Source organism: Ictidomys tridecemlineatus, chromosome 8 (assembly GCF_052094955.1).
Source record: "Ictidomys tridecemlineatus isolate mIctTri1 chromosome 8, mIctTri1.hap1, whole genome shotgun sequence".
NCBI lineage: Eukaryota > Metazoa > Chordata > Mammalia > Rodentia > Sciuridae > Ictidomys > Ictidomys tridecemlineatus.
In genome coordinates this window covers 146,272,420-146,299,586 of record NC_135484.1, presented here as the reverse complement: position 1 = coordinate 146,299,586, position 27,167 = coordinate 146,272,420, and positions in this window count along the sequence as shown.

The window sequence follows — 27,167 nt, the reverse complement described above, 5'->3', positions numbered from 1 at the left end:
TCAGAAGCAACAACAAAAAAAATCGTTCTGCATGTGTTCTACTGCCCCAACCCAGATGAATGAGTAAGCTGGGAATGAAGTGTCGGATTGGGTAGCAGGGATCAGGGACCAGAGAACAGGAGCCATTCCAGCAAGGGACATTTCACTAGGTAAGAAGGAGCATGGATTTGGACCATCCGTCATTTCTCCACTGCCCACTTACTGTCATCCCTCTTGGACTCAAAGAAAAATGGCAGCACTTCCTTTTCCAGTGACTGTGTCTCTTTTTCTAAAGGCTTCCAAGGCAGAGCCCTAATTCATCTCTCCTGTGAAACTTTCATGATTGAGGGGAAGGGCACGCATGGGCATGGCCTGCGTCGCTGCACTTCTCTTTGCTTTCCCTTGACCCTTCTCCACTCTGGAATCTACTTCCTGTCCACCGCCAGTCCCTGTGGTCTCTCCATGCATTCATTAGACCCCTGTTTGTGGACCTCATGGGTCTCCTCTCTTAGACACATTTGTTTAAAAAGCTTTGTCGATGAGTTTCCAAGCATTCACCCATCAACCAACAAGATAACGTCCCTTAAAGAAACCCTTTGACAAGCAGAACCCCAAAACCATACCCAGGGTGTCCCCGAGTGTGTCAACCCTCACCAGGAACCAAGGATTTTTCTACTTTGCTTATTAGTCAGAGAATATTGGAAACAACGTTTTAGTCAGCCTCTCCACTGCTGTGACGAAAGGATGTGACCAGAACAACTATAGAGGAGGAAAAGTTTATGTGAGGGTCTTCATCATGGAACGCTGGCTCCATTTCTTGGGGCTTGAGATGGAGTTGAACATCATGGCGGAGTGTGTGGCAGGGGGAAGCAGCTCACATCATGGTGATCAAGAAGCAGTGAGGTATCCACTCACCAGATACAAATAGCTACCCCACAGCCATGCTCCAGTTCCGACCTCCCCAGCCACACCCTTCCACTGCAGCTAATCGCATCATGGATTCATCCACTGATGGGGTTAAGGCTCTCACGACCTGATTATTTCTCCTCTGAACCTTCTTGCATTGTGTCACATGTGAGCTTTGGGGGGGACACCCTCCAAACCCTAACGGACAGCTTATTTTCAGCAGTGCAGAAGCTGAGACGCAGGGAGGTTAAGGAGAGCCTGGACCGTGTTCCACAAGTAATTTGTGAAGAAGCAAGTGGAGGACCCAGGAGTCCTGACTTCCATGAGGGTTCTTTCATTTTCACAGAGTCACTCGGGCAGGGGGAGCCAATGCCAGCAGGCTTTGGGAACCGTGGAGACACTTCAGTGAATCTGTTTAAACACGTGTCCTGTGTGATGAAGTTTTCACCAAAGTCTTGCCATTTCTTTTTGCCACCCAAATCTTTTCAATTTTTGGAATATGGAGGATCGTTTTAGATACCCACAATATTTTCATTAGGGTCTGACGTTTGGTGGGTGACTACTAGTCGATTGATTCTTCTTTTTAAAATTTGTTTTAAAAAGCTAATGTTGTTTGGCAGGGCGTGGTGGCGCGCGCCTGTAATCCCAGTGGCTTGGGAGGATGAGGCAGGAGGGTCTCAAGTTCAAAGCCAGCCTCAGCAACTTAGAAAAGCCCTAAACAACTCCGTGAGACCCTGTCTCTAAATAAAATACAAAAAGGGGCCGGGGATGTGGCTCAGTGGTTGAGTGCCCCTGAGGAAAAAAGCTAATGTTGACATAAATTATAATGGCATCAAAGATATCTAGAGGTCAAATGATCAACAAATGTACAAAATATCAGAGTCAGAAGATCTAAATATTATTTAAAGAAATTTAAAGAAGTCCTAAGTAGATTTTTAAAAAATATTTATTTTTTGGTTGTAGTTGGACCTGATACCTTTATTTAATTAATTAATTTATTTTTATGTAGTGCTGAGGATCAAACCCAGGGCCTCATACGTGCTAGGCGAGCACTCTACCACTGAGCCACAACCCCAGCCCCTAAGTAGATTTTTTTAAGTGAGCCACTTTTATGAATTGAAAGGCTCATGGCTATAATCAAACCTCTCCAAATTGATCTATAGAGTCAATGTTGTACCAATCCAAACCCCGGGAAGTTGGAGGAAATTGAGTAGCTGATTCTTAAATGAATGCAGATATGCCAAGTCTCAAGTATACCCAAGACAATCTCGAAGAAAAAAAGAACTGGGAATCCATCATGACTCATTCTATAAAGTACACTACTTAAATCAGAGTAACACTGGGCCAGGAAAAATGGGAGGATTGAAAATCCGCCAACAGACCCGGGGCCTACATGTATACTTGATTTGACAGCATAGAATCATGATTTCTATGTACTTGATTTCTCCGACAGCATAGAATCATGGGGAAAGGACAATCTTTTCAATAAATGGCACTGGTTCAATGAGACATCTACATAAGAAAAAAAACAACCTTGGTACTTAGCACACACTACACACAAATAAATACCCATTGCAAATGTGAAAGGCAGAATGGTCAGTCTTGTAGAAGAAGGTTTGGCAGACTTGTTCTGAAAAGAGCCAGATATGAAACATTTTGGGTTTTATGTGCTTTGGGATCTGCTGTTGTCTTAGGCACTATGAAAACACAAAAGCAGGACTGCGTTCCCCCCATAAAAGGAAAAGTTGATTCAAAGACATAGATGGTGGAACGGATGGACCACCACTTGCCAATCTCTGCCCTAGGAGGTGACAGGGGAGAATACCTTCATAATCTTGTGTTAAGATTATTAAGCAGCCACAAAAACTACTAACCATCAAGGAAGAGCTACAATAGACTCCTTTAAATCTGATACCTGTTCATCAAAAAAACACCACTAAAATAGAACAGCAGTCTACAGAGTGCAAGAAGTTATTTGAAATAGTGTGACTCGCTATATTTTTAATATAGAATATATAAAACTACAATTCAATAAGGAAGACAATTCAATGACATGATCAGACGTGTCCCCAAAGAAGGTAGCCAAATTGCTAACGATAAATTACCCTTAGGAAAATAAAAGTTGAAACCAAAATGAGACCTCACTCCTACCTATCAGAATGACCCTGATTTAAAAGTCTCCATACCAAATGTTAACAAGAATCTTGAGCATGTGTACTGTTGGTGGAAGTGTAAAAAAAAACCACACCTGTTTTTGAAAACTCTGTGGCAAGTTTCTTCTGAAGCCAAACATATGCAGAGCCTATGACTCAGCAATGTGCCACTTCTCAGCAAAGTCCCACAGGCATGGGTACCAGAGACAGGTAGAGGAGTGTTCTCAGTTAGCATCACTTAGAATAGCTTCAAATTGCAAACCACCTAAATGTCCTTCAAAAAAGGTCCAGACACAAACAAACAAACAAACAAAAACCATGGCATATTTATAGAATGAATACTGAACAGTGTTGGGGTTCAGAACATAGGACACTACAACGGCAGTGTTCAAAGCCAAGATTCTCTTTCTCCTGCCCTCGGGGCTCTCGCTTCTTATTCTCCCCAGAGGCAAGCCATAGAAACTAGAATCCATCTTCCCCAAGGCAGGGCCTAGAAGCCAGACCTCTCTGTCCCCCGAATATCACTGTTTCCCCACCTCTCTGTGTAAGAATTGCCATGGAGGAATTCTGCGACCTACCTTGTTTGACTGTAGGTCATTAGACTTCCAATTTGGAGAGGTTCCTGACCCACACCCAGGAAGAGGGAAACTACAGACAGACCAAGAGAAATCCAACCAGGCAGGTCTTGCTGGGATTCCCACGGGGTCTCCCGCCACTAGATCCTTCCCTTTTGGTACCATCCTGTGTCTACAGGATGAAAGGCGTAAAAACGGAGGGTTCACCCTGCGTCTCTGGGCCTTCAATTTGAGGGCTTCTGCGTCATGTGAAACTCAGGTCAAACGTTTGTTACGGTTTTCTCCTTTCAACCTGCCTTCTGTTTCGGGGTGTTGGCTATGACTCTGTGATGGGCAGGAAAAGGATCACCCCTCCCGCCACCTCTAAAACAGCGGTGAAAATGAGTGAGCTCCCATTACATGTAAGCACATCGACATCTGCAAACAGAGTGTCAAGCGGAAAGTAGCTAGACCCCAAAGAATACAGAAGGCGTGACTATAATGACCTGTGGTCCAAACACAAATAAAGCCTGCTCACGGTGTTGAGTCAGGATGGCAGTGATCTTTAAAGAGAACGGATGGGTTTTGGAGGGGACATGGAGTGAGGTTTGTGGGTGTTGATGATGCTCCATTCTTCAACTAGGTTGATCCCAAGACAAGGGTCTTCATTTTGTGGTGGCTCATTGGACGGCATCCTTGCGAGCCTATGTGTATTTTTTTCTGTACTATGTAATACTTCAATTAAAGGTTTTCAAAAGTCCACTGGAGTTTTGGGGTTTTGTTTTTGTTTGAAACTACTGCCTCACCTTCCAAATACATGCTGTAGTCCCCAGAGCAGGGCAGATTCAATAGCGAAAGAGATGCTGAGATGGAAAAGCAGCCGGATAAAGAGGCATGGCTTGGAAGCACCCACACAATCTCCTCGGACTGGCTCAAAGACTGGGAAGGCTCCAATACGTTCAGCTCAAAATGACACCCGGCCCAGGGACCCCCTTGCAGAAGGAAATAGCCTCCGGGCACAAGAAAAGCTCATCATCAGGACAGAAGAAGTGCAAGGTAATTCTGTTCTTCTAGCAACTGCCCCACGTTGTTGGTCCCTCTGTCCTGCCCTGTCCATCCTCATTTATGTCTTGTTGGAAGCGGCTCTTCACATGGGACGGTGGCTCAGACTTAGGTGTCCCTAGAGACTGGCTGCATCGGTTAATATACTGGGAGATCTATTATTTTCAAATGCCTGATAGTACAGGATTTTACTCCTGAGTCCAAGAACCTTTTATCTTCATGAGATAGAGAGAATTTTATGGAAGATTATTTATTCCATCTCCTTCCTAGTTTTCTCTGCCTTGAAATCTCATTTGAGGCTTCCTAAATCCACATCCTCTGAGCATTCCCCGGTAGCCAAGACCACGACTGGTGCCGAGAACTTTCTCCAACAGAAGCATGTCGGCTCTCTGTCAGTGTCCAGTGGAAGCTAAGGCTGACCCCTGCGACCTGTTTTCATGAGCTTTGGTGGTTACCAGAATGCCACCAGATGGCAGGCAGGGGAGGCTGTAGGTGTGTGCCTTTGAGTGTGGCTCAATGGGAAAACAGCCTTCAGAGTCAAAGGTGCAGACACAATGTCCACACCCACGAAATGCCCAACCTCAGACCGAATGGCAGACCTGCTTAGAATCAGGCTCCTCGGTTATGACATAAAGAAAAGTGTTTGCACTATGAAGAAGTTGTATGTGGTTTCAGACAGCTTTTTCGCAGCTATGACTAAAAGATGGAACCAGAACGATTGTAGAGGAGGGAAAGTTTATTTGAGGGCCCACGAATTCAGAGGTGTTAGTCCATAGGAGGCTGGCTCCATTCCCCAGGCTGGAGGTGAGGCTGAACATCATGGTGGGAGAGGGTGGTGGAAGGAAGCAGCTCATGTGATGCTCAGGAAGCAGAGAGACTCCACTCACCAGATTCATATACATACCCCCAAGCCACACCCCAATTCCCACCTCCTCCAGCCACACCCCACCACTTCAGTTACCACTCAGTTAATCCCTATCAAGGGACGAAATCACTAATTGGGTAAGACTCTCACAACCCAGTCATTTCTCCTCTGAACCTTCTTGCACTGTCTCACCTGTGAGCATTTGGGGGACACTTCACATCCACACCATAACATATGTGAAACGTACGACAACTTATGTGCCCCTGACCGAGGCCGACACACAGTAGGAATGACACACAAGAGCCCTGTTGGTGACCAGGCATGTTTTATGTGCTGTGTACAGTCATCCTTCAGGATATGCATATGATTGGACCCAGGACCCCAGGGTCCCCTGGAGACCAAAGTCCACAGATCTGTAAATTCCTTGCATAAAACAGCATAGCATCTGTGCGTTACCTCGACATCCTCCTGTCTTCGTTAAATCACCTCTAAATTTTCCCTAAGAACTGGCACAATGTGAATGCTTGGTTAATAGTCGTTTCACTGCATTGTTTAGGGAATGATGACAAGAAAAAACTCTGTCCTTGTTCAGTACAGACACAATTTCTGAAAAAAAAAAAAAGTATTTTCCATCTGCAGACAATTGAATCCACCGATGAGGAACCAGAAGATGCAAAAGGCTACTGTATTCAGTGATTCAGTTAATCGTCACGACAACCCCAGGAGTGGGTTCTGTTACAATTACCAACGTATAAAGGAGGATCTGCAGCACAGAGAGGTCGAGCGGCCTGCCGGAGGTCGGATGGCTCTGCAGAGGTGGGGTGGGGGCGAAGGGGCAGTCTGGATAGAGCCCACGTTCCTGCCCACAACGCCAGACGGCACCCTGTGCCCAAGGTGGAGGCCACAAAGCATGCAGTGCTTGCTTCTCTCAACTCTTCTTGCATCTTTTCTCACATAGACTGATGGCATATCAAATTTTTAGGTTTAGAAAGAGAGCGGTAAGGAGAAGCCTTACCTGGCTTACCTGAGTAGTTTCTTCCATTGACAGATTTCATCTTCTCAGTGAAGAATTACAGGGAAGAGGGCAGCTTTGGTGAACTCTAGCCTAAGCAGCAAGCAATATTGAGCACCTATGGTATGTTCAGCTCTGTGCCAGGCAGCAAGCACACATTGAGCACCTATGGTATGCTCAGCTCTGTGCCAGGTGAGAGGAAACAGAGGCCAAGTCAGATTCTTCCCACTCACCCCTCCTCCCAGAGGGACTCTTAGTCCACGTGGAAACACTGGGCATCGGGGTGAAGAGTAAGCTTGGGGCTGACGAAGGGCTGGTGCTCACACAGCGAGTGCTCCCTCCTCCACCAGCTTTCTCAGGGGTTCCAGTGAATCCAGACCCACCCCCGCCCTGAGCCACACCGGCGAGCCCTCTCCACCTGGGTGTTCTCTGCTGCTTTGCCTCTGAAACAGGAGGGACATTGTTCCTAACTCCTGGACACACTTGCCAGCAGCAGCCCGGGACCTTCCAGAAATTGCTTTGCCTTCGTAGAGCAGGTTTTAATTTTAACTCCCTCCCCTCCTCCTTTTCTCATCAAAAGTTAATTAAAACACTGTGCAAGCACAGAACCCACTCACTGTGATTAGCAAGAAAGGAAAGAGAAAAGGAAAAAATGTGTTTCTTCGTTGTTGTATCCCACACCAGGTTGGCAGGGTCCCCCAGGGTTCTGCTGAGGCTGCAACTAGAGACACTCCCTCCTCCAACCAGACCCCTGCCAAGGGCACTGTGCCTTGCTGGCCTCCCAGACCCGCGGGCTGAGGGCAGCGGCCAAGCCCTGCAGCGCACACCTGGACAAACAGAGGAAACTCGCTGCTGCCTCCCTTCCCCACGCAGGATCTCCTCTCCAAAGCCTGGGAAGTGTCCTCACAGGGAAGAGACCCCTTTGGGACCGTCCAGGTCCCAGTTCAGCAAAGCAAGGTTGTCAGCACCGTTGGCAGGGGGAGCTGAGAACAGGAACCAGGACTTGGAGAACTCACTTAGGACCCTTTTTCCTGTTGCTTTGGTTCTCCAGTGTGAGTGGGATCTCCATCGCTGTGACCGATACCTGGGATAAGTCAACTTCAAGAGAGGAATGGCTGGGTGCAGTGGCACAGGCCCCTTATCCTAACTACTTGGAAGGCTGAGGCAGGAGGATGGCAAGTTCAAAGCCAGCCTCAGCAACTGAGCGAGGCCCTCAGCAACTTGGTGACATGCTGTCTCAAAACTTAAAAATAAAAAAAGGGCTGAGGATGTGGCTCAGTGGTTAAGTGTCCCTGGGTTCAATCCCTGGCACCAAAAAGAGAGAGAGGGGAAGGGTCTAATGTGGTCATAGTTCTGTTGCTTTGGGCCCTTGGTGAGGCAGAAAATCATGGTAGAAGTGACGGCCAAGGAAACGGTTCACCTTACAGTGGTGGGAAGTTTCCTAGTTCCTGCATCAATATTCTAGAGTGAATCTAGAGTGAACACTAGGACACTAGCAGCCTGGTGTCCCCCTTGAGGGCCTGCCTTCAATGACCTAGCCACTGGACCCTACTTCCCAAACATTCTATAACCTCAAATCACTGCAGGCTGGAAAAGAAGCCGTGAGCGTGAGTGCTGCGGGGACACTGAAGACCCAGACCATCACACCTTCTCTGAGCCCTGCCAAGACGGATGTCAAGGTGGGATGATTCATGGAACTTCTGGGATTTGGCTCGAGCGAGGCTTCTGAGATAAGATCATACCTTCAGAACTTTTCCAGGATTGGCCCAAGAGCCACGGTGACCATTAGGGCCTCAGCTCTAGTGATCCCTGCACCGTGGGGGGCGGGGCTTCCTGGGTCCACCATCTGTTGGAATCCATGGTGATGCTTCTCCTCCACCAGACCCTCTGGGAACGTATGTGAAAGGCAGGAGGGAACAAGGGCAGTCCTCCTAGATGCCACAGGTGCTTCCCTCTTGGTGTGCGTTCCTGCCTGCTCTGCAGGGCAGTGGGAGTTAATCCCAGGACTCCAAGGGCTGGGGAGGAGGGGAGAGTTGACAGCTCCCAGCAGGGGACAGAGTGGCGTCCATGTGGAGCTCTCTGGAGCTATAGCATTGATTTTCCACTGAAGTCCCCAAGTGTGGATGAATCTACAGGCCTCCTTCCAGGAATTATCTGACTCTGGGGAGACAATAAGAAAGGAACCCAAACTATTTTTGAAAAGTTTTCCAAAGTTGGTGAATGCCATATATGGCCCCATTGGCTTTGAAATTTTCTGGGCTGGAGGGAGGAGAAACACGTGATTGTGTGCGACTTGTTTAGAAGCTTCAGCCAAGGCCTAGATTTCTCTGAACTAAGACGGAGGAAGCAGACTGTCCCCTAGGGCCCTGGTGCTGACTTGGGATCTTGAGTTGGGATCTTGGAAGCGATCCTGTAGATTAGGAACAAAGATGCTGGTTATGCTTGCACAACAGGGTTATAGATCTTTTTTTTTTCACTCTGGAGTCTTTATGCAGGAACTAGGAAACGTGATCTTTCAAGTGGTAATCGGAGCAGAAGGGCTGCTGAGTTTGAGTTTGGAAGCAAACAACTCACTTGTGCCTTGGCTTGTGTCTTAGGTTGGATTCCTCAGAAGCAAACCTGAATAATTCATGGCAGGATTTTCTCCAGGCCAGAGAGGAAGGGTGCTGGGACTGAGCACAGTACCAAACAAAGCCTCAGGGACAGAGACATTGAGGTGTGACTCCCACTGTCCCCAGGGCTTCCTGTGACAGTCACTATTGTGCTGATCAGGGCCAAGAGAGTGCAGCGTCCATGCCACCTACCCGCCCGTCATCCACTGGTCAAGGGCTGTTATTTCTGGAAGGAAGTGAATGTCCATCATTGGTTTCTCAAAGTAGTTCCAGGACCCTGAGGGCGGCTCCCTGCTGGACAGAGACACAAGTGCTGCTTGGCACACCTGGGACTGGGTGCATGAAGATGATAAAGGGCTCCCAACGGACTTGTCCCAGCCCCTGCACCAGCCCTTGTCTGAACTGCCCCAACTCCTACTTCCCAACCCCCACCAAAATATTCACCCGTTGAAGTCCTAAACCCCAATTGGACTACATACACAGATAGGGCTTTTAGGAGGTAACTGAGATTAAGTGAGATCATAAGGGTGGGACCCTCATCCAATAGGACTGGTGGCCTCATAAGAAGAGGAGTCACCGAAGATACCTTCTCTGTCTCTTCCCATGCACACTCAGTGGGGGGCCACGTGAGGATACAGCCAGAAGGCAGCCATCTGCAAGCCAGCAAGGGTCCTTCCTAGGAGCTCAGGGAACCAGCGCCTTGATCTTGGACTTCCAGATCTGTGGGAACTAAATATCCTCTGTTCAAGTCACACAGTCCGTGGCATTTTGTTATGGCTGCCCAAGCTGACAAGATCAGACCCGGTAGCCTGGCTGAGAAGTCATTGCCAATTGTGTACAGAATAGGTTCGCTATCTGCAAGAGAAACTCTGTGGCACACAGGGATCTGGGTGGTTGCTGTGGATTTTCCAGTGCCCTGGGTCCTGCCATAAGCCCACGGTTAAAATCCATCAGTGTCCCTGGGCTCTGTCCCCAGCATTGCCTCAACTTTTTCTGGTCCTCATGTTCTTTGTTGGACTGCATGGAGATTGGGCAAGAGCCAGACCAGCAGGAGGATACCGAGGTACACCTGTGTTTCTCCTCCATTTCCCAGTCACCCCTTCTGGAAAGAATGCAAAACCCAGTTGCCAAAGCATCAGCGTGACTTCCTGGCCATCCTTCAGGCTGGAGACCCTACAGTGAAGTCAGAACCCTCTGGATCATAGATGTCTAGCCAATCTGCTCGCATGACCCAGAAGTGAGACTTGGGCAGATGGTTGTTAGCAACTGAGCCCCCAGCCTATCCTGCCAGGGAGAGACTTCTGAAGTCACAGTCCTTGTCCTGTATGAGCAAGACATTGTTTCTTGAAATCCGAAGCTCACTGTTGGCTTCTCAAAAGCGTGGTGCCTAGCAGGGGCCAGCCAGCCCAGAGAGGAACGAGGAGCGGGATGCAGAAGCGGACTGGGGATTGGTTTCACCTCCTCCTCCGGAAGGCAGGGACAGAGAGGAGTCAGGAGAGCAGAGCAGTGACCCAGAAGCAGAAGGGCCCAAGCTACTGGTTTTGACCAGGTGCAAACCAGCGAGTCATGCCACGCCACCGTGGAGGCCCGAGGTCCCTGCCAAATCCACTTCCTCCGACTAAAAACAATTCCTCGTATATAAACCAAAGTGAATGTATTTTTAACATCTCAGAAAACCCACCTTCCTGTTGGTCTGGGGGCTCCCTCCCAGTCAACTGATGGATGTCAAGAGCAGCTGCAACTGCTTGGAACTTTCCACCACAGACAGGCGATGGTGACCCCAGGTGACATCTCACTGCGGGCGCCACTGTGACTTTGTGTTGAGAGATTAGAATCTCTAACGGCCTTGTGGTTTCAGAAGGCAAGAGAGGCCAGACCTTCAGAGAGGATGCAAGCTTCAAAAGCCACGGCAGAGAGGCCCAGAAGGACCCCCACGCTCCGAGGGGTCACTGGTGTGGTTTCCTGAGCAAGGTTTTCTGGGCCAGAACCCGGCGCTGCTGAAACGTTAGCCAGCGGAAACCAGGGGAGCCCGCCACGCTGGCTGGCAGCTTCCAGATGGGGATGGCATTTCACCCTGGGAGGGCGAGCCGACAAGGAAGAGAAACTGACCACCTGTCACCACGCCGGGGGACTGTGGCCCGCAGGATAACGGCACCGTGAACAGGCATCTTGTCTTTTAAAGGCATACCCACGGCGGGTGAGCCCTAGGTCACAACTTGTCGTTAGTAAGACAACCCTGTGCACCTGCCCAAGCACTCTGACCCGGTCCCCGGACGTTCATGACACACTGCTTGCCTCCTCCTTGCCTTTACCATTTCTCCAAGGAGGTGAGAGATGGGGGTGAATAAGGACTTGCACTAAGAGGCCACTTTAAAAGCTTCAGAGAGTGGTCCACACCGCCAGGAGGCAAGGATAGGAACACGGAGAGACTGCTTAGACGGATCTCTGGGATAAAGAAATGGAGCCGGAGAGGAACTGACCCAAACATGTGCTTCCTGAGTACCATGGCTGCCTCTTACAGGTGAGTGACAGAGGCATTTCCCTGGGGACCAAAGCGAGTGGTGCTGGGCCCTTGGCCACTGTGTGTGCTATGGCTGTTCACATCCAGTTCCGCTGAAAACCTGGTGAAGGCCAGAAACGGGCTCAGGAGGGCAGGACTTCCAGTTCATCTGAAGCTCTTCCTCTTCCTTTGGGGCCTCCTGAACCCTGGCCTTCAGCCCCGGACTCCATGTCACTTCTCTGCCCACGGGTAAACGGAGGAATTCCTCTCAGGCTGCCCGCAGCACCCCTTCCTCCCCCACCCCCAGGAGAGAGCAGAGAGGGCCCGAGGCCGAGCCTGCGCAGAGATGGAGTGCTGGGACGTGAGGTAATGTTGGTTCCCCGTCGACGGCTGGAACCAGCGGGAACTTGGCAGGGCCGGAGGAGGGGAGTGCCGGCTTCCAGGGTGACTTTATGTTTGGCCTGGATGCCGTCCAACCTCACACTCAAGCGAAAGCCTCCGAAATGTTCTGTTACCGGAGAGTGCGTGTTTGGGGGTGAGGGTGGGAGGTGCAGGGGGCTGCCAGCCACCGAGAGGCGTGACACTGAGCCACTCAGCCTTCACTGCAGAACTCAGACCCTCGTGACCACCCCGAAGGAAGCACCCTCACTCCCCAAATCCCCGGAATCCACGTTTCCATCACACGCCTGTCCAAGGGGCCAACAGAACCGGGTTTCAGTTACCGAATCCAGTCCCCACCAGCACAATCTAGAGCTGACCAGAGCTCAATCTCGGGACCTCCCTGACCCTCGGCTTCTCCAGTAGTGAATTGGAAGTCTGAATCCGGAATCAGGCCTCACTCCATTCAGAGCCCAAGGGCCAAGGTGATCTCTGGGTGTTGGTCACTCTTGTTTCCAAGGTGGAGTTGAAGAACGTTGATGGGCTCCCTCCATCCATTCCTGGCTTTTCCAAAGGGCCTTTTTTTTTCCCTATTTCACGCAACCGCCTCTGCAGAGAGAACATGTGTAGGAAAAGCATCTGTTTGCAAAACAGATGAAACATTTGCGTATAATATCATTTTCACAGCAGTTAGTGTAAACAGGGAGAAACTTATCTTCGACAAGTGATTAGGAGTGGCTTTCATGGGTGCCTATGAAATGACAGATTGTGCAATTCTTAGGAAAAAAAAAAAGTCCTTGAAGGGGGAAAGCCCCACAAGCAATCCTTTTTTTGACCTTGGGAGGAAAAATGACATGCTCGTTTGCACGTGGAAGATAAACTCTGCTCCGAAGTTTACGTTCACAAAAACCTTGGTGGCTTGCTCCTAAATAAATCGAGAACAGAACTGTTGATTACTGAGGTTGATGTTCTTTTCCTAAAGTGAAAATATTTGTGTGTAATTAGATTAAGAAGCGATTTCAGAAGGAGGGGGACAATCTGAGTCATCGCCCGGAGTCGACAAAGGCACATTCTGATTTTATTAGCTAGCTGTTAGGACGGTCTTGGGCATTTTATGTACCTCGCCCAGCACCAGAATGTTGCCGTTGAAAGCCGTTCGTGTCCACTGTCGGGACTAATTGAGTGACAATAATACAGCCCTGCTCCTAGATAAACAATGGGCAGGGAGCGTGTTGCTGCCTTTCAAAGAACTGGCTGGGCTCACATGCCACTGTCATCTCCCAGAGGAGATGCAAGTCATTTAAATCGACTAAACTGAATGCAGTTTTGAAATGGAAATCAGCGGTCCCAGTTTGGAGCAGCCTCCTTGTCGAGGGGAAGCTGGAGGCTGAGACCTCCGACAGCTTCCCTTCATTGGAAGGAAGGAGACCCTGAACGAGGAGATTGCAAGTGAACAAGGCAAAGGAATAAAATGTCCCCTGTCCTGTGTTGTGCACAGCGCGTGAGTGCCGGGCAGGTTGACGTGGAGAGATCCGCACACGTCCCAGCTGCCCAGTCTCTCTGCACGCACAAGATGGACCCAAGACAGACGAACAAGCAGAAGGCTCCACAGAGGCTACGAGCTGGGAACTTCCTGACATCCTCACCCAGGAGGAAGGACTGTCTTCCCAATGTGGACTCCTGCCTTCTCCTCTCCCCCAGACTGGGCTCCTCCTTCCTGCTCCCTTGGGAGGGAAGCCAGTTCTAGAAGTGAACCTTGACTTTGCATTGACATTGGGCTCCCGGCTGTATCCTGAGGATAGGCACCTGCAGGCTGCCCCCCACCCTTCCTCTTGCTGAGCTTAAGGCAGACTCATGACTACCAGCTGTTCTGGGTGTCTGGGGCAGGGGCTGGGCGGTGGAGACAATTAGTGAGCAGGAGAGGGCTGGTGAGCAAGGGTGGCTTGGTCAGGTTTGTTGTGTAGACCGAAGTTGGTGCCTTCTCCTCTGATAAGAGTTGGTAAGACTTTTATCATAATTCCCCTTTTCCTGATCTGGGGAACCAGGAGACACCTCCACAAATGGAAATCTCCCTTATGAATACGACTTATTTGACAAAGAGAAAGCATGCCTCTTTTTTTTTTTAGAGCTTTTCCTGCATCTGTGGGTTTCCAGTGATCTCTAGCTGAAAATACGCCCCCACACCAAAGAGGCCTAGTTTAGGTGGTGAGATCTGGTACCTCTCTAGCTCCTCCTGGTGCTGCGTTGATCTGACTCCCTACTCACTCCTCTCTGCTTCCCTCCAGGTCTTAATAATTTCTGTTGCTATAATGGAATGGCCAAGGCTGGGTACATCATAAAGAAAAGAAGTTTATTTAGCTCACAATTCTGGAGATTCAAGAGCATGGTGCTGACTTCTCTTCGGCTCCGGTGAGATCTCATGGTTGATGGCATCAGAGGGACAAAAGCACGTCCAAGAGTGATCACATGATTGAGATAGAAAGCAAGAGCAACTCAGGGGTCACGTTTCCTGTTTTCAAAACCAGCTACGCTTCAGGGAACTAACCATTGAACTATATTAATCCTTCTGAGGACAACACCCTCAAAGGACTGATTGTCTTTGCACTGCCTCACCTCTTATGGGGACACGAACCCTTAGGGGACAAACCACATCTACACCATGAAAAATTCCTGGTTCCATTGTGGCTGACAACATAGTTTTTCTCTGTCCGTTCCTCTGACCCAAACCACTCTGACAGGTGAGAACCACTCTGTACACAATGCTCAGTTGCTGACTCTCTGGGTACCTGTCCCTCTGGTGCACGACCCAGGACAATCAGCCCAAAGACTTCACCAAGTGCTTCTTCCTGACTTTCCCCAGCGTGGACGTATTTCTCTAATTTTTCAAAAAGTAGCTGTGTTGATGATTTTTGGTGTCAGCTTGGCTAGATGATCGTTCTCGGTTCTTTTGTTAAGCCAGTCTTGACGATGCTGTGTATTCTTGGAAACAGCCAACTTGTCCCGTGTCATGGGATTTTGCCGAGAGAAGAATGTTCCCCCAGAACAGATCCTACTCCGGTTCTCATCACACCTTATTCAGAAGCAATTTGGACTTGGAGTTGATACTGGAAGAGGTGAAGCTTTTGAAGGCTGTTGGGATTGGGCGAGTGCATTTTGCAGGTGAAAAGGACATAAATTAGGGGAGCCAGTGGGTTGAATCATCCTCAAGTCCTGACCCTGAGTGCCTATAGGAGGTGAAACGTTTGGAAACGGGGTTGTCACACATACAAAGATTGGTGAAGTCGACATCCAGGAGCGGGGTGGACTCCTGATTTATTGTGACTGGGAGTCCTTATGAACAGGAGGAATTTGGACACAGACACACATACACAGGGAAAACACTGGGGGAGGGTTAGAATTACGCTGTCCTAAGCCAAGGAACTAGCAGCAGCTGGGAGAAAGACCAGGAGCACATCCATCAGAGAGAACACGCAGCAGCTTACTCTTGGACTTCCAGCCTCCAGAACCGCGTGGTGATAAATTTCAGTTTTTTTTTAAGTGACTCAGTTGGTGGTACTTTGTCATGAGAGTGCTAGCAAACTCAGAGTCCCTTCCTTGACCTCTGCCCTGCATTCCCCTCTGGTCCAACACCCGAAAGTTCATCTTGTTGGATTCCTTTGTGTCACTTGGCCCCTTGACTTTGGCCTCCCTGGATTCTGTGCCCAGCCACCAGCACAAATATTAGCATGTGCAGGATGCGTCCCGTCTTAAAGGACTCTTGAACAATCAGGTCGAAATGTGTGAAGTGCCTTTGGAACATCAGCCCCTGAAATGGATGGATCACCTTTCTGCTGTGTGTACTAAGAGCCTTGCTGTTTTACATTCGTCTTTACTGAGAATGTTGACAATGACGAGTTGAGTTTACTGCCCCCCCCCCGCTCTGCCACCAGGCCAAGTGCCTCTTCAAGTAACCAACTCCATAAAGAAAGACCCAGTTTGTTTCTTTCTTCAAACAAAAGTTTCTGATGGATTATGGGATGGAATCAGAAACCCCAGTATAGGAGTCTAGGACCTGGGTTCAATTTGGGGTTGTGCCTCTAACCAGGGCATGATCTTTTGCAAGCTCTCTGAGCACTGTCTTCTCATCCGCAGCAAGTGGCAGCCTCAGGGACGTAGATGGAATGACTTGCTTGCTTGGGCCACTGGCCGGGGCTGGGAGGCAGTGTTTTAGCAATACTCAAGCCACACTGTGAGAAACCATTATTACCAGCATGCAGAGGTTGTCCTTAGAGAGTCTCAGCTCTGGAAAAGGGAACAGATGCAGGGATTCACGTTTGCTTTCCCATTGGGACTAGATGCCAGTTTTCTCCTAGGGGAGAAGTGATGTTTTAGGGGAACATGAGCTTCATCAATTGGGGGGGGGGGTTGGGAGAAGTAGGACTCTTAAATGCCAAGAGAGACGCAGGTATGAAGAGGCTTGTGTTAGTGACAGGCCCCAAAGCATGATCCCATTAGAGCCAGGATAATTTCAACCATGTCTGTTTGGGATTCAAGAAGAGTACAGTCAGGACCTTGGGCAGAGGAGTGAGGAGTGAAAGAGAGAGATGAAAAGAGTAATCATAGAAGGTTCCAGAATATTCATCTGAAGCTGAGTCAGCAGAACCAGAGAGCATATAAATGCCAGTCGCAGTGTTTGTGAGTGACTACTGCTGTCCTAAATTTCTTTAAACATTTTATTTTTCCTTCTAACCTACTGAACTTCTGAACCTGAACGCTTGCTCAGATCTGAAAATCTTCTGCCCACCTCTCATATCTTTTCCTTAACGTGACGTGAAAGGTGGATTTCTTGTTATGAAACTTCCACGTGTGGTCTGAGCCTAGCTTTAGTGGTGTGCGGATCATTCCAGGTCGTCATACGGAAGCTGGAAGTCTGTGACGGGGCTCAGGACACCCTACCCCCTGGCATTTGAGAAAACAGCAGAGGAGGAAGGTCACTGTCACCACCTCTCCCCCTTCACCCTGAAGCAGACCCTCAAGAGAGAGGGTGACTTCCCCATATAGGGAGGAAAGGAGCCAGAAAATCCCCCAGGGACCAGAGTGCCCATGCCCTCTGCTGTCAACAGCAGGGAGGTCCGTGACTTTGACATCCTGGAGGCCACAGACCTCCACCGTGGTGGAGAGATGAGCCCCAGGAAGACAGGTGCAGCTGGCATCCCATGCTCACCTGGCAGAGACCTGGAGGAAGGAGTCCCAGTCCTTTGCTGAGTTGGCAACTGGGTCAGGGTGACAGTGACACCGGGTATTGGCACAGCAGGCAGGATATTTTCTGGTGGGCGTTTGGCAGGAGTCTGCAGGGACTCTCAGTCAGCCCAATGTGTGCACAGTACTGAAGGAAGACTTTTCTTCCACTCCCTTAGCTTTGAATGAACAGGGGCTTGCAAATTAACAGATCAAGAGGGGGGAATTCAAAGCTTTATTTACAAATGCAGAGTTACAAATGCAGAGCAAGTCCCTGTGTACCCAGAGGTAAAGGCTTGTACACCAACCTAACAACAACAAAAAAAGGGTCGGGGGAGTTCAGGGGTTTAATGGGCAAGTGTGGAAAGTTCCATTCGATTTTCTTGATGCTAACGGGAATGGGCAATCTGTCTCCTTCCTGGAATTTCAGGAAATCCCCTAAAAGGGGAGTTAATAGGGAGTTAATAACTGTATAAGTGAAGTTTAGATAAGCTTTTACATGTTCTTCTTTAAAACAATCTTTATGCCAAAATGATGACCCCTTCAATATATATATGCTTACACACGTAAAATATATAATTGTGCATAATGTGTGTGTGTGTGTGTGTGTGTGTTCACATAGAGACATAGACATAGAATAGACTGATGGGTGTTTTCTAGTGGTCAGTCATGAGCACCCTGTTCTGGAGGATACATGTTACCATCTCTACCCTTTGGATCCACACGGGTTCAGCTTCTGATGGATATTATAAACTTATACCATTTATCATCATTATTTTTAAAAATGATCCTGTGTTGTTTTTTTTCTCCATCTCATCCGCTCTCTCTCAAGATTCTGGCTTGCTGTTCTGGGGTCTGCAGGATGAGGACCAGGCCAGCAAGGGAGGAGGTGGAGGAGGGGCTTGCTGAGGGGCTGTGGGAGTGGCGCTAGGCTTTAGGCCCACCCTGAATGTTAGTGGAAATCAGTTCTGTTTGGCCCAAGTAAGTTTCCCGAGGAGCCTCAGCCACAGTAGCAAGGGAGGGGAGGTGTTTCCAAAGGCGTGTGTTCCCGTGTGAGCAGGCAGACCCTAGAGCGGGAGGACTCTGGGCTCTGATGTCACTGCCATCCCCTGGGCTCTGAGGGTCACTGGAATCCCAGTTGGGAAACAGGGTCCACCCTCCCTGGTGAAGATCCCCCGCAGAATCTAAGCAGCTCTGTACCTCTTCCTCCATGGCGAGGCCCCCACTCTCCCACGGTGCTCCAGAGGTGGAATTGTTTTTAGCTTACAGACATTTCTCCTTCCCTCCTCTGGGAGACCCTGGGTGACCACTCCCCAGCGCCCCACCTCCCATCCCAGGATCTTTTTCTCCTGGTTCAGCTGCACCGTGTTTCCCACACCAGCCACAGGGCGCATCCCACCCGGGGACTTCACCAGTGGATTTGTCACCAAAGAAAAAGTGAAGATCGGTTCCATTTCAGAAGGGAAAACGTCCCTGGTCACACCGCGACTCGTCGGTGTTTGGGGTCTCTTGGTCGACTGCTTCTGCTTCTGTTGATCCAGCACAGGGCGGTGCTGTGAATGGATGTCTTTGCTGACACGGATCCCTTCGCCCTGTGAATAGGCGATTACTAAACAATGAAGCTATTACACCAGGAGCCAGAGCCGGCTGGAGCCAACAGATCTCGTACTGTACGTTCACAGAGCTATAATTATCCAAAGTTTTAAAACACAATGATATCTGCTGAAAGGGAACATCTGGGAGGGAACCAAGCCATCCCCGTGGGTCGGATGACTCCACATTAATGGGGTGGCGATTCCTTTTTTTTTTTTTTTTGATGTCACTCAAGTTAACAAATGTGCTGAAAGGTTTAAGTAGAACAAATGTGCAGAGGGGGAAAACCAGATCAAGAGGAGAGATCTGTTCTATAAGATCAACTACAAATTGGCTGCAGAAAGCATTGCAGGCAGCTGTTGTGAACACTAATCGAGAGAAATAAATGCTTTATGAGGTTTTGCCCACATGAAAATAAAAGCCTTTTTTTTTTTTCCAGTTGCCCGTTTCATTTCAAAATCAACTCTTTTAACCTCCAGAGGACCCTGTGTGAACGAGTAGGGTGGGATGCGGAGGCGTCCTAGGGAGGTCTGAGGGGCGCAGGGTCGTGAGGCCAGGCTGGCCCTGGTCACTCCGTGAGGATGAGGGGAAATCTGCTGTCAGGAGAGGCCCGAGACACACTCTGTAAATAGATGTGGCTCAGATGGCAGCATCGCACTCTGCTCTGACAATGACAGCTACAGTATGTTCTCTTCCATAACGGTGCAGCCCACAGGCTCAGACCTTTACCCAGATCCACAACCCAGATCCGTTACTCCCCTTCTCTTACGGTGGGGGCAATTCTTTCTTTTAGGTGAACAACTGGAAGAACAGCTCGCCACAGGACAATCACCAAGCCGACTGGAAAACACCCTCAAGTTCATTGTCTCCTTCTAGGAGAAGGTTTTCACGAAGGGAGTTTCATCGGAGCCCAGGGAGGGGGATCTGACTTGGGGTTAGTCTTTCTCTTTATCCATTCGTGGGGCATCCTGAAAACACCGCACAGGAGTCTGACCGAGGCCGGAAGGCAGGAGCTGGGAGTTATTTGGACCATCTGGGAGGACCATCGAGAGGAAAGTCAGGAATCTGGTATATTTTCCAAGTTGCCTCTTGCTCCCCTGCCTGGCCTTTGCCAATCCCCTGCTTCTGTGAGTCCCCTCCCTAGTTTCAGAGCCTGCTGGTCCCCTCTTTCTCTTGTCTTGTACCCAGGGACACCAAAAAGTGCTGCCCGAGCACTTTCTGCTTTCCTCAACTCTAGGTATCTGCACCATAATCGCTGCAAAAGCAATATGATAGCAACATGGGAAAATTGATAATTCAAAGTAGTTACCAATTAGCCCACGCTCTACGACCAGTTGAGCCACACTCAGCCAGTTCCTCCTCGGAGCTTTCACCTGCTTTTCCACTCCGCTGTGCTAGATACTGGCCACCTTCTAAGTTTAACTTTTAAAGGTAACGCTACCATCAACGTGGCTGTTATTTTTACATAGTGTGAAGGTTCTCTCTAGAAATCTTGGACTCAGATGTCCAGCGTTAGGGACTGAATTGAGTCCCTTTGGCCCAGATTCGCATGTTGAAGTGTTACCACCCAGTGTGACTGTACCTGGAGATAGAAATGTTAAAAAGGTAATTAGGCAAGGACATAAGTGTGAGGTGTCCTTATAAGATAAAGAGACACCAGAGATCTCTCTCATCCTCCGTAGTTACAGAAGAAAAGCCACATGAAGATACGGAAATGCCCGGGGATGTGTCTCAGTGGTAGAGTCCTTGCCTGACAAGGCCTTGGATTTGATCCCAGACCTGCAAAATAGAGGGTGGGGTGCAAGGAATTATCTACAAGCCAAGGGTAGAGGCCTTTGCAGAAACCAAATAGGCTGACACCTTGACCTTAAATTTCCAGCCTTCAGAACTACAAGGAGATGCATTTCTGTTGTTTAAGCCGCCCAGTCTGGCATTTTGTTAGGGCAGCCTGTCGGCTGACTCGCATGGCACTTGGGTGGAAATGCAAGAAGGAGTAAACAGCCCTTGGCATCCAGCAGCTGGCCTGGCACTCAGAGCTGGCCCGTGGTGTTCTTCTGCTCAATATGAACGATTCTTCCTCAGATGAGGGGAGGCTAAGCCAAGTCAATCAGGACAAGTCCAAGGCCACGTCACCATTGTCTAAACCACAAAAATGACCCAAAGTCTCCCCTCTCTGGATAACAGGGGTGACTACTGCTTTTTGGCCAGTTTTGTAGTCAGCCTTGCCTTGGTCTTTCCCGTGTCGGATTTATTCATATAATTGCTCTCACTTCCTGAGAGCGTCCAACCCAGAGCAAGGCTCACTTCCTTAAACCCTCCCCCAAAACACCTAGTACTGCCCCAAACTCTGTCCTAAATCATTTCTGAGATCTTCTTACTGCATAGCCACACAGTTCCCAGGAATGTCAAACCCGGCTTGGTGAATTCTGTGTTCCCAGTGGGCATTGCAGGTGAGCACTAGCAAAGGTGTTTGGATTTTTAATAGTTTTTAATAAGTATTTAGCAATGTTCATTAAAGAAGCTGATAAACTTTTCAAATTTTAACACAACCTGGCCAGAAATTCAAGGGTTAAATCTTCTTCAATTAATTTGATGGTGTAAAATGTACATAGTTTAAACGCATATATTTTATTAGTTTGTAGACTGGACTATTACCCAGGTATTTTTCTACTATATTGTTCCTCATCTATCATCATGTTGATATTCAATTATGGAAAAGTATATATTTTTTTCTCCTACTGAAGGAATTCCAGGGTTTGCCTTCAAGGCAAGAGAAGTATTTGAAGATTGTGATAGTATCAGAGTGTTTTTCATTACTATTTTTGAAAGTAAATTTACGGACTGGTTTTTGGAGCCCTTATAAAAGAAACAGTATTACACAAACATACATCCACATTCACAGCAAAATAAGGAGGAAATACTGACGTCTATCACAATCCTCATTTCTGTAACTGGTTGTGTGGTGGTAAATGGTGTTTCTAACCCCCTTCTCCTCCTACCACCCATTCTGTGTCCCCTTTGCCTTCAGTAAGAGCCTCAGCTGGCCTTGGTTCTCTACCCTGATGGAATCTCCCACACCTTTATTTCTGGGGGCTCTGAACCCCTGGTACTCCTGCTTAGCTTGGGTTGGTATAGTTTGCCATTGACCTTAATCACAGGGCATGGTAGTATGAAGAGGTACCCTGAGGAATCTCTTGTACTCCAGATATACTCTGTACCTCTGTATGGAAGAGTAGTCCAGTTACCCCCTTGGTGGTTAGGATCGGTCACCCTAGCTAGGACAGTAAGTCCTTTGCCTGCTGAGTCAGAGCCATGGGGACTCCAAGGTGGCAGTGGTAAATTCCACTTCAGTGGAACCATTGTGGCGCCTCCTGGTAGAAACATTCCTCCCTGTGGAACTAAGCTCTCTGAGCCTGCACAGCAAACTCATGGGGACAAGAAGCCAAGTTTATCTAGTGGGTCACTGGGGATAATATTCCACCCCTGGATTCCTGGACCTGTGAATCCTGACCATGAAAGAAATAACACATACTGGATCTGATTCAGAACATGTTCCATCTTCTCCAGTCCCACGAGGGCTTGCCACCCCGCTGGTGCGGTAACTAGGTTTCCCGAGGGCATTCACCATTCTATCAATGCTTGATCTTGGTCAAAAGGCCAAGGAGCAATCCCCATTCAATCAAACCAGCTACTTCAGGATGGTGGGGAACATAGTAACACCAGTGACTTCCATGAGCAGGTGCCCATTACTACACTTCATCTACTGTGGAGTTCCTTGATCAGAAGCAACATTATACACAATACCATGCTGACAATAAGGCATTCTGTAAGTCCACGGATGGTAGTTTGGGCAGATGCATTCGGTGAAGGGGAAGTAAATTCATATTCAGAGTAAGTGTCTATTCCAACAGAACACCTCCATGGTGGGAGTGGTTCAGGGTAATCCACTTTCCACCTGCAGCTGGCTGATAACCCCAGAGAATGTTGCCATATCAGGACCTAAGAGTAGTTCTCTGCTGCTGGAAGATTGGGCACTCCTTACTGGCTGTATCCAGATCGCCATGGTGAATGGAAGTTCGTATTGCTGAACCCAGACCTAATCTCCATCCCTGCCACCAGGACCATTTTGTTCACGAGCCCATTGGGCAATGACACATATGGATGAAGAAAGAGGTGGCATCCAGAGAATGGGTCATCCTGTCTACTTGACTAATAAAATCTTCCTCTGCTGAGGTCACCCTCTGGTGAGCTTTCACATGGGCACAAATATTTGACCCTTTTTTAGATAGAGAGGTCTACCCATGTGTCTCTTCTCCAAGTTTTCTTGTTGCTAGTTTTGTGACCATGGTCCCTCCAAGTCCTTCACCATCTGGCCAAACCATCGACCACAGCCCACGAGTCAGCATATAATCACAGGACTGGCCATCTCTCTCCAGGCACACTGAACCAACAGGTGCACTGTGTAAAGTTCTGTCACTGGCAGGAATTCTCTTCTCCACTGTCTTTCGGGGAGGTCCCAGAAAGGGACTGTAGCACTGCAGCTGTGACTTCTCATTGGTGCTTGCCTATCATGAGAGTCATGCCTAAGCCAGGCCCAAGTCTTCTCTTCCTCCATCAGCTGATCATAAGGAACTCCCCTGGAGTCACGTGTACAGGTTTGGAAAGAAAAGGCAGTGTGTAGGGATAATGACCATGAGCCTGAGCAGTCTGGCCACTTCTTCATGCCACGTATTCATGCCCTCAGGTCTTTCTAAGTCCCACCGTATATCCCATTTCCACTTGATGATGGAGGCTGCTCTACCTACCCAGCTTTAGGGCTTCGTGAGTCAGAACACTCAGCTCACGAGGAATAGCTCAGGTTGCCATCGACAGCAAATTGGTGGCCCTTGGTTAAATATTCAGTTTTCACTAAGGTCCAGTAGCAGGCCAAGAGCTATTTCTCAAAAGGAGAGTAATTAGCTAAAAAGAATAGGAGGGCTATTCTCCAAAACCCCAAAGGCCTCCTCTGAAACTCACCAGTTAGAAGCCTACAAAAGGCACAAAACCGTCTCCCCATCTGCCCCTGTCACCTCAAGTACCACTGAATCTGCTGAATCAGATCGCTCCAGTGACAGCAAAGCTTGAGTAGCAGCTAGCACTTGCAGAGACTTCTCTTAACCCACACAAAAGTAGAAGCTTTTTGAACACCTCAGTGAATGAACTGGAGTAACACACCCAAATGAGAAATATGTGGCTTCCAAAATCCAGAGACGTCCACAAGGTATTGTTCCTCTTTCTTGGTTGTGGAAAGGGGCAGATGCAACAGTCGCTGATCTTTCACCTTGGAAAGGTTGCAGCATCATGCCCCAGAGCACTGAATCCCTAGAAACTTCACTGAGGGACTGGTAAAAATTCACTGGATTCTTTTTTTTTATCAGTGATTTATTTCCCACGTACCATGCAAATATCTTATCAATAAGCCTAAAGTTGTTATTATTTCTCTCTCACTGGGGCCAATCAGAATAATGTTGTCAATGTGATGGACTAAATTGCTATCTTTAGGAGGGAAGGACCATTGAGATCCCTGTAAACTAACTTATGATGCAGTGATGAAGAACTGGTATTCCCCCAAGGTAAGATGGTGAGTGCTATTGCTGGATTTGAAAGCAGAAAGCAAACCACTTCTGGTTCTTTATTGACCAGTATGGAGACATCAGTAGTTATATATCAGGTGCCTGAAGATACGTTCGTTTGCTCAAGCCATGAAAGCACACCTGATGTATTGGCTGCAGTTTAAATCATCACCTGCTTAAGCTGCTGCTCATCCACGGTCATTCTCCAAGATGGAGTTTTCTTCTGCAGAGGCCAAGTAGGCAAGCTGGATGGGGCTGATGAGGGAGAAATCACACTCCTGAGTTTTTTTTAGCGGTTGGTGGCATTAATCACCATCCTTTCAGAGATACAGTACTGCTTTTAGTTTAATATTTTCCTAGGTAGGGGAAGTTCGAATGGCTTTCTTTCCTGCCAGATTAGCCCTCACTCCACAGATTAGGGAATCAATGTGGAGATTCTACCAGCTGCTGAATATTCTAATTATGCATCCCGGAACCACAGGATGGGCTCAGAGCCCCACTGAGCCAACGTGAGACAGACCTGGACTAAAACACATTGCTCACCTAACCTCTAACCTCTAGAAGCCCCATTTCCTGAGAGGACGGCAGGGACTCAAGTCAAGTCAGAGATCTAGAAACAAAGGGAAGTGGAAGGATGGGTCTGGGGAGATCCATCATGGTCTGGCATTGTACCCGCCTCGGAGGAAGCACTACCATTTCCTCAGGCAATGCAGGGTCAGTCCTGTCAGAAGGAGGTCGGGGGTGTAGCAGCTGCTAATCCCACTTTCCCAGCGGGTGGGGTGGGTTCTCCCACCAGCTAAGAAGACATCAGCATTCAGGAGCTCCGTGTTGCCAGGTTTATCAAGGTCTCCCCACACATCCTCGTCTTTACCAACTGATACTCTGGCTTTTACAGCAAACACTGCCATGGTGCGAGTTCAACTGGCGTGGTGATTCAGCCAGCTTCCGGATGAGATTCTGTGTTTGATGTCCAGAAACCTCAGTCCTGGAGATTAAGTGTCACCTGAGGAGACACACAGAAGCTTTCAGGGAAACTTCCTGGGAATTTGAACCCTTGTGCTGTTTTCCTTCTCTCCTTGGTCCTGTGACATTTGAGTCAATTAGCCAATCCCATTATCTTCATCAGTTTGCAAAAAAGAAAAAGAAAGAAAGAAATGCTCAAAAGTATCATTTTCACAGTTACATAGTTTCCTTTAAGTGGTTTATTATGCGTATATGATATTTTGCACATCACTATTGCCCAATCACACTGTGGAATATCAGTGCTCTCTTCTCTACAGAAAATAAAGCCATTAAGCTTATTTAAATCTAATCAGATTAGGGAGCCAACTTCAGAATCCCCCAAACCAATTCAGAAGACTCATCCTTAACATTCTCTGCCTAGAGGACCGTTCCCTAACAGTGAAGGTGAACGTACCTAATGCTGCTGCATAGAGCACTTAAAGATGGTTAAACTGATTTTTTTATTTTATGTGTATTTTATCACAGTAGAAAAGAATAAGAAAAAAATACAGTTACGAAAGAAAGGAAGAAAGAAACAGAGAAAGATACAAACCCAGGCTTGACTTAATTCAGGCAAATTGCAGACATCCCCTCTGAGTTTAAATCAATAGAGAGTACTGATCAACCTGATGGCTGAATAAAGGTAAAACTTCAGAGTTTTAAGAAATACAGTGAGAGTCTATCTAAGGCTTTCTATTTTTGATTTTACATTAACCTTTCTTCCCCTTTCCATCTCTTTTCAATAGTTAGGTTTCTTGTAGGACTTAGTCCAAACGTCTTTTCAAAATTTTAGACCTATGATTCTATGCTAATTTGTCCATTTAACTTAAGATTTGTACTGACATTTTCCTCCTTGGTAAAATTAAAATGAGGATTTAAGACGAACCTACTTTTCCAGGTGGAGTTGTAGAGAATAACACACTTGATTCTCAGAGCCTGCTCAAAGTTCTAAGCCACACCAAAGAACCAGTTAGCTCACATTCCTGTAGGGTTGGGATTCAGGCTTAGAGCTCCCTGTGCTCCCAGCCCTGTTGTCTTGGCCCACCTTCCCAGAAATCACAGAAGCAACCTTGGGTAGCAGTTGAGGTCCCACAACCTGCCTGCTTACTCCCCTGAAGCTACTTTGCATTTGTTCTTTTTAAATCTGCTGCCTTGTATAAGGCCTGTAAGGGGCGAGTGCCCGTTGAGACCTTCTGGCTTTGCCTCCTGATGTCCAGGAATCTGCAAAGTGAGTTTGCAGAGAGGGCTCAGCTTTTCCAGCTGAGATATACTTTTGAACTTGGGGGACAACAGTTCCCAAATGCTTGGGAGTTGCCGTGCGATTCTTCCCATCCTGAAAATCTATTAGAAAAAGGAAGAGATGCTTCACTTCTCTCCACCCGCCCCCCAGGCGCTGCAGATGGCAATTAACACCCTACACAGCCCCTCCCCATAACATCATCAATTTTTTTTTTTTTGCCTGCATAGCATCTACTTCACAACTTGAGACATGCCAAATCACACACATTCTAAGTACTTGTTGCTAGCAGCAGATTCATCTTCCTTAGTGGCCAAGCGCAGGCTATATTTGGAATGGCAGAGCACCTAACCCTTCCCTGGCCCGCTTGTACGAACTGCGACACCCCCCAAAACTCACCCGCGTTTCCTTGTCAAAGTCAGGACTCTTCAGATCAATTCTGCAAATCAAAGTGAAAGAAAAGCAGAGAAACACCACCTTCTTCT